The sequence below is a fragment of the Octodon degus genome, unplaced genomic scaffold, assembly GCF_000260255.1.
Source record: "Octodon degus isolate 3935 unplaced genomic scaffold, OctDeg1.0 scaffold00008, whole genome shotgun sequence".
In the NCBI taxonomy this organism is placed as follows: domain Eukaryota; kingdom Metazoa; phylum Chordata; class Mammalia; order Rodentia; family Octodontidae; genus Octodon; species Octodon degus.
Window position 1 is genome coordinate 24,822,337 of NW_004524584.1, and position 7,608 is coordinate 24,829,944.

At 39.4% G+C, this 7,608-nt stretch overlaps 1 pseudogene; it reads right to left on the reverse strand.

Annotated features, from left to right (window-relative positions):
- Positions 1-1,795: 1,795 nt before the first annotated feature.
- On the reverse strand, positions 1,796-2,330 carry LOC101567409 (annotated as a pseudogene).
- Between the last annotated feature and the right edge of the window lie 5,278 nt (positions 2,331-7,608).

Genomic DNA, 7,608 nt, shown 5'->3' on the forward strand with positions numbered 1-7,608 from the left:
AGCCTTTTACAGCTCAGCATATTAATATGGCTTTACTTTTTATACCTTGTTTTTATATTTTTTTGCTGAATGGTTAATACCAAGATAAAGCAAGACCTGTATAACAAGAAATGTAACTTTTGTATCTGACAAGGTCAGTCAGATCACCTCAGGATTTACCCTAAAACCCGGTACAGCAGTCTGTAGATCTTTTGCCTGTGACTACGCTTTTAAAGATGTGCTTAACTATCACATTAGAAAGTCCATATACAATGCAAAAATACAAAACAAATACAACAGACAGATTTAAGAGTATATGTGATGAGAAATTCAATAAGATGAGTTGAAGAATGCATGTTCTTTTACTTTCAGTTACTTACAATATGCTTCACTGGTCAATATGTGTACACTTAACATGTACTACATTAATTATTCTGATAAATTCTGTAATGAATTAAAATTAAGTTGGATTTAATAATGTAAGGGCCAGTCAAATACCTCAGTGGATCAAAGCACCTGCCAGCACGTGCAGGGGCTGGGGGTTTGATCCCCAGGTCCGCTGTGCCAAAGCTACCCCCCCGAGGTGTGCTGAGATGGGTGTGGTGGCGCGCGCCTGTAATACCAACTCTTTGGAGGCTGTAAACAGGCAGATCACTAAGAGTCTGATCTAGTAGTGAGACTCTGAACACTCTGGATACCCTTCCCCTCAAAAAAAGAAAAGAAAAAAAGAAAAAAACAAAAATACCTTAGTAATGTAAACACATAGACAAAGTTACAGAAAATATATCTTATTATTTTTCATCTTCATACAATGTTGAAAATTTTTGGTGTTTATTTCTTTTAAAAAAATATTTAAAAAGCCACATACTGAAGGAGTATGTACATTTAAATTTTTGGTGGTGGTCTGTATTTTAAAAGAAATAGCTCTCTTATGATTTTTCTCATTTTTTGGTGGAAATGCTTACAGGAATTAGCTAATAAAAACCAAGAGAAGCACTTTCAAAATACTAATTCACTTTGGTAGCAAATGACTGTTCTTTGAAGACTGATTAAGGTAGACAACACTATTAAGGTGAAATACACTATTTCAAATACTCAATACTTCACATAAAATTAATTAATTTATTAATTTATTTATTTTGGCAGAACTGGGGATTGAATTTAGGCCCTTGCACTTGACTGGGAAGCACTTATTCTACTGAGCCATCTCCCCGGCTCAAAATTTTTTTAAAAATTACATTCTGTAGAAGAGCTAAGCGTCTGTGTTCACTGACAGCAGTGCAGTACCTAATACATGACCACTTGAAAGGAAACCAATCCCAGAGGGAAAAAATGCTTTCATTTCATCTAGGTTTACTCCCAGTGAATAGCCAATGTTTTCTCTCTAATCCGACACCTTCCCTTTTTCTCTAAGGCTGTTCCTCGGAGCCAGACAGATTTGGGAGTGAGGGAGTTAATTTCAGAGTAACTGCTTGCAGCTTTACACAGACAGTGACTTTTCACCTTGCTTTTAATTTTCTAATAGTTGTATCTAAAAAAATATGCAATTCTTAAAATGGTACCATTTCTGATTCCTTTTGTTATCTGTAAGCTTTGGAAACGAATCGAGTGGAACTACAAGATTAGCAAATGTATTGAAATCTATATATAAAACATGAATTACCCCTAATTTCAAACTCTCACTGATTAGTGTACCACTGAATATTAAAAAGAAAAAGAAAAAGCGTCTCCAAAGATATTCGTACACCACTTTAAAAAAGGAAACTGTTCCTTTTAACTTTACTCCCACCCCACATCCTAATTTAAAACACATTGTTTAATTGTCTTGGTCATGGATATTTCCAAGATGAGATTTTACATTTCGGTCCCATAGCTTCTGGTTATCACAAATCCCATGCCTTCCTTTACTAAAAGAGTTTGGTCCGGCTGATGTTGGTGTATCCCTTCCAATATTCTTCATCCTCATCTTTGCTTCTGGAGGCATTTCCTCTGGAGGCATTCACTGTCTTCATCTTCATAAAAGCTTCTGCTACTGAAAGGGTTTTTGGAGAAAGAGTTGGAACAGTTTCTTTAGGTTTACTTGATCCAAGTTGGATGGATGTAGCTGATGCGTTCTTTTTTGTCTGGCGACCCAAGGCAGATCCAAACTTGGAGATCTCTGCAGGCTTTGTTGGGACATCTGTAGCTTCTTCAGCTGACTGCTTCTCAGCACTGCGACTGGAACTTTCCACTTCATTACTGGAAGAAACAGTCTTAGTTTTCACAGGTTTTTCTACTTCTTCTTCTGGTCCTCCAGCAGCTTCAGCTCATTTAGAATTCCCACGCTTCTCTTCTCCTACCTTTCTGTCCATTTTCCTGGCCACGGCCAGTGCAGAAATTTCGTGTCTGACAATTTTGGGAGCAGAGAACGCTCAGCTCTAGGGTGTGGTCTCTGGTGAAACTTCCAGGACAAGGAAGCTGTTCTCAAGGCAGTCTCTGTGTTCCCATGAACAAAACACTTCTCCTTAGCTGTCACTACACCAGAGTGCTTCATTTAGTATCAGTTTTCTAACCCAAGTTGTTGGCGGGGAGGCAACGAAACCACAGCAATGGAGAATTGATGTTTTCATTAATTGATTTCCATATCAGAATAGAAAACTCAAGCTCGGAAAGCTTTCAAAGTTCATACACATTATTCACTTAATTAGAAAAACTTTATCCCACATTCTGAGTTAGTAAACATGTCACCCACACCTATAATTTAGGGGTGTAAAATAAAAATGTAATAAATTTTAATTGCAGATATAATTTTAAGAAAACCAAATCTTGTATGCAACAGTCTGACTTCTCAAGGTTTTGTTAATATAGCTCAAGAGACCACTGGTTCAATCATCACCATGTCCAGTCACATCTGACAGTACTTTTGCCTGAGCAGGAGAATTGCCAGGTTGTGCACCAGGGCCCAGCTGCGGAGAAATAGAGGCCTCAGATGTCCTTGGTCTCCTGTGATCACAAGAACCAGCTCAAAAAATTCAATTCTATAGGCAAGCTCAGAAAGCACCAGGGTTTAGTTGGGAGTGGTCCAAAGAAGTAAGCCTTTCCTGCAACACTGTGCTGAATTTGCCCGCATTTTTGAAATCAGACAAGAATCTGTACTGGGAGGTTGTACAAGATAATCCAGCATGCAGACTCTTAAGGGACAATTTAAAAAAAAATTCTTCCTACTAGAAGCATCTTTTAAAATCATCTTGGAACTTGAGAAATGTTCTTTCTTCAGTGATTGAGGTCAAGGAAGCATTTGGGGTTTGGAGAAGTTGAGTATACAGTAAATCGCCTATTTCCCCATCAAGATGAAAAAGAAGAAGATGCCAGCTGACATCCGGGCACCTGTGACTGTGGTGAGCTTTGTATCGTCTAACTGGCAGAATCTCCTAATCCGTATGGCAGTCTTCTGAACCAGCCATTGCTAGTCGGGCTGGTCACAAAAGCACAGTGTGACGAGAGTAAGGACTTGAGATCTTGAGCCAGGAAGGAGAGTCAAGAGCAGGAAGCATTAGAATAGAAAGAAGCAAAGAAGCAGTCTCCCCACAGTGCACTAGCTTATCTTGGTTGTTACACTGATTCAGATGCTACAAGTGATGGTACTGGCAGGGTAGCACTATCATCAACGGCTCTGCTAGTGATGAGCTGACAGCTGAACAGGGTTCTGGGTGTTGCGGCACAGCTGGAGGTAGCGGGGCACAGGAGTGGGGGCTGGAGGACTAGCTCTGGTTGTCTGTGCTTTCCTCACACTCTTCTCCTTCAGTCTCTGCTTTTTGAAGACTACGAATGGAGCAGCACGCTTCACTGATGCCAAGTCTCCCTGGAGCTAGGGGACCACAGCCTGAAACATCTGAATCCATGAGCCAAAACAGCCTTTTTCCTTTTCAATGCACAATAAATCTCTTCTTGAATTCAAGTGGATTCATAAAAACTCTTGGACACTTATTTTAACACGTAAATATTTGAATCACCTTCTTAATAAATTATTCCCAGAAATAACAAAACAAGTTAAAATGTTTAGATGTATTATTTGCTGCTGGTATTATTTTGTTCTCTACATTTTGATGAGTGTGTGTGTGTGTTTTTTTTCCACAGACTCTCAGAAATGTATATAGAAACCTTCATACTTAGTCTCTGGCTTGTGCATTCCCTGAAGAAGGTAACAGGCCCTTAGGTAACCGATACTATCCCCACATGTCCTGAGATCTCGTACAGTCCCAAGGAACAGCATAGAGGCTGGCCTCCTCCCTCTTCCACAAACGATCTATGAGTTCCAACAGGAAAACCTCTAGTAGCACACTAAATCCTGAAAAGCATAATCTGAACTGGCTTGTACATCCATGGGATGTATTTCTAGAATAATCCTATACAATAAATCTCAATACAATTTGCACATACAATGTAAAATTTTCTACAGCAACTAAATTTTTTTGTTGAACAACTAGAAAGAAGCATGTGGAATTAATTTTAATAACATGGTCTGTGTAGTCCTATCTATCTAAAATGCTAAGGAGCTGCACTGAAGATAGCAATGTGTGATGGTAGGGTCATGCTTGGAATGCCTGCCGTTCTGGTCTTCTAAATACGTACTGCTTGTCATGACATACCAATTACTGCCATATTGTCTCTCAAATAAATGTTTGTTTTTGAAAAGGGCAATAAATGAAAACGAGACAGGAAAAAAATGTCACAGGACAGTCCTGCTACAATGCTGTATATGGTTAGATTTCTTAATTTCTGTGTAAAATTATGTAATTGTTTGTTCCTATATTTAAAATATATTTCAATTTTTAAAATTATTTTCTTCATATTCTGTAGAGACTTAAAGTTTAATATATCAATACTTGATGGAAAAATACCTGTTCCATGTTATGCCTGAGACATTTGATATTCAGACAGATAGTGAGGTTAAACCCAACTGCACGTGTTGTAAGGTAATAATGAGCTTCTCTTCTGGAGGGTTAACAACCTAAGTTTGCAGACCAAAAATCAGAGAAAAAGAAGGGCTGCAAGATCAGCCAACATTTTGGCCTTAGCCTTTCAAGGTCAGTGAGGACTCAGGACATAGGTGAACCTATACTGTAACATTATGTAACTCGGTTGTATCCCATATTTTCTGATCAAGGAGATTATAGGGCCACAGAGGAATGTGATCAATGATGTAGAGTGTGCCTAAGGAGACTCACATGGAGAGAAAACATTCTCTCAGGCTCTCACAGAGAGCAAATTGGTCAAGCAATGGCCATGACTCATTCATATGGCTGACACTGACAAAGGACCTACAAACTGCAGTACAGGGTTACAGGATAAATCCTGAGGGTATTTGACTGACCTTATCAGATACAAAAGTTAAATTTCTTGTTATATAGGTCCTGCTTTATCTTGGTCTTTACCATCTAGGAGAAAAAGTATGAAAACAAAGTATAAAAAGTAAAGCCACATTAGTATGCTAAGCTGTAAAAAGCTCAAGTCAACAACTTTGGACATTGCCAGTGTTAAGGAAAACCCACTACTGTTATGGACTACTGGATTATATTGGGAGATTCTGCTGTAATATTTAAATGACAATGGAATTCCCTTGTCTGACAAAGCTAACCAAAAAAGTGGGATAGAAATGAACGACCCTTTTGTATCTGTATACTCAAAATAGGATAGATATACAGCTTCATACTCTTAATTCAAAGAATAGAGAGATTTGTTACAATAGTGTTCGAGACAGGATATCATGTCTACATCTTGTACAATGAATAACCACTAAGACAACAATATGAAATGTGTTAATTGTTGAAAATATGCCAGTGATCAGTTCTGAAACTGTCTCATTGATACTTGTTTCTCAGTAAAATTATTAGAAAAATAAATAAAAACCAAAAATGAATAATTCACCTGCAGAAAAAAGTACTATCATTTCAACATAAAGTGCATTAGTTTTCAATATTGTTTCTAATGTCATTTTCTCAGCTATGTGTATATGCCAAGGATTGTGTTGAGTGCTGGGGCTATCATAGGAGAAAAGACATAACTGCATTTCTAGAATTCAGGCAATGAAACATGTGACCATTGTACAGCTCAATCACGTTATAATGAAGGAAATAGAAGACACTGAAGAGCTTAAGTGGGCAGAAACTCCACAGTGTGTCAGGGATGCATCACGGACCTCGGTAAAGAGATGGTCAGCCTGAGATCTGCACCAAGGGCAAAGATGCTGGGCCCTGGGGGTCCTGAAGCAAGAACCGCTTGTGACAGACAGCAGAGGCATTTGGATAAATGAAGATGATCAACAAGTCCTGACTGCTTGGGAGGAATAGGAAGATAAGACAGCAAGAATTGAGAGTCAGGTAGCTCATTGCTTATCTACGAGAGACTGGGTAAAGGGAGACTGGGTCATGGGAGACTGGGAGACTGGGAAAGAGTTGCAAACATTATTCTGACTCCAGAGATTGCAACACTAATTGAGAGATAGGGACAAAAAGCAAGTCAGAGGCTGGATCCAGAACTGAGGAAAAAGATGATCATAGGATCTACTGCTAATTGAATGGGAAAATGGGGAAATGTGTGCATCACTCCAGACACAAAGCTAATTGTGCTTGGTGATGGTTTGGATGTTGGTGGTGAGGGAGGCAGTACCAGGACCTGGTAACACTGAGCACCCAAGAGGGCCCTTGCTATTTTGTCTCCATTGTGTTCTCCCGATGAAGGAACAGACATGGAAACTGTGTCTTAGCCACCTCTTCAGTCCAATAGGAAATGGTCAGTGTGAAGTCAAATCATGGTTCCTGGTGAAGGTAGGGAGAAGAGGATGTAAAGTTTCAAAGAAATGAAAAGGTGAGGGTCAAGCAGTTTGAGTTCGAATAGAGATGGGCAGAGAACAATGAATATGAGTCCGCAGTCTGGATATTGGGCTGCACAGCAACAGATATTTAGAAACTAAACCACTCTTGTGCTAATGGAAGTTAGAGTTGCCTGAATGCATTGGCAGTGTGCAAGGACAGAAGAGAAGAGTTTCACATCATCAAAATCTTTGAAACCCAACGTCTAATGAGGGAGTCATGCAGAGGAGCCGGATGCAGAACCAGGGATAGCAGCGGAGAACCCAGGATCGATGGCACGTCAGCACCCACAAAAAAGTGTGAGGAAGGATAGAGTAAGTGAGGTTGCAACCAGGTCAGCGTCCCCGGAGTCTAATGACATGTGAGACACAGGTGCTCTCAATTGGAAGGATCCAATAATGGAGCCTTCTCCATCTTAGAGATGGAGAAAAGACACAGAAATAGAAGCAAGAAGTGTTGAAGATGCTTTGTTGAAATTCTGTTGAGAATATTAAACTCGCCAAGGGAGAATTAGAGTACTATGATGAGCTGAAGATTCAAAAAGAGAGGATTTAGTTTTCCCAAGGAATGTACAATAGGCTTAAGAGCAGAGCCAGAAGGTGGCGTCCTGTCAGAAGCAGCACATTCACCATCAGAAGACAGAATGTGTGATATGAAACATTTCCAGTGTATTTATTTCTTTTCTTCTTCTTCTTCTTCTTCTTCTTCTTCTTCTTCTTCTTCTTCTTCTTCTTCTTCTTCTTCTTCTTCTTCTTCTTCTTCTTCTTCTTCTTCTTCT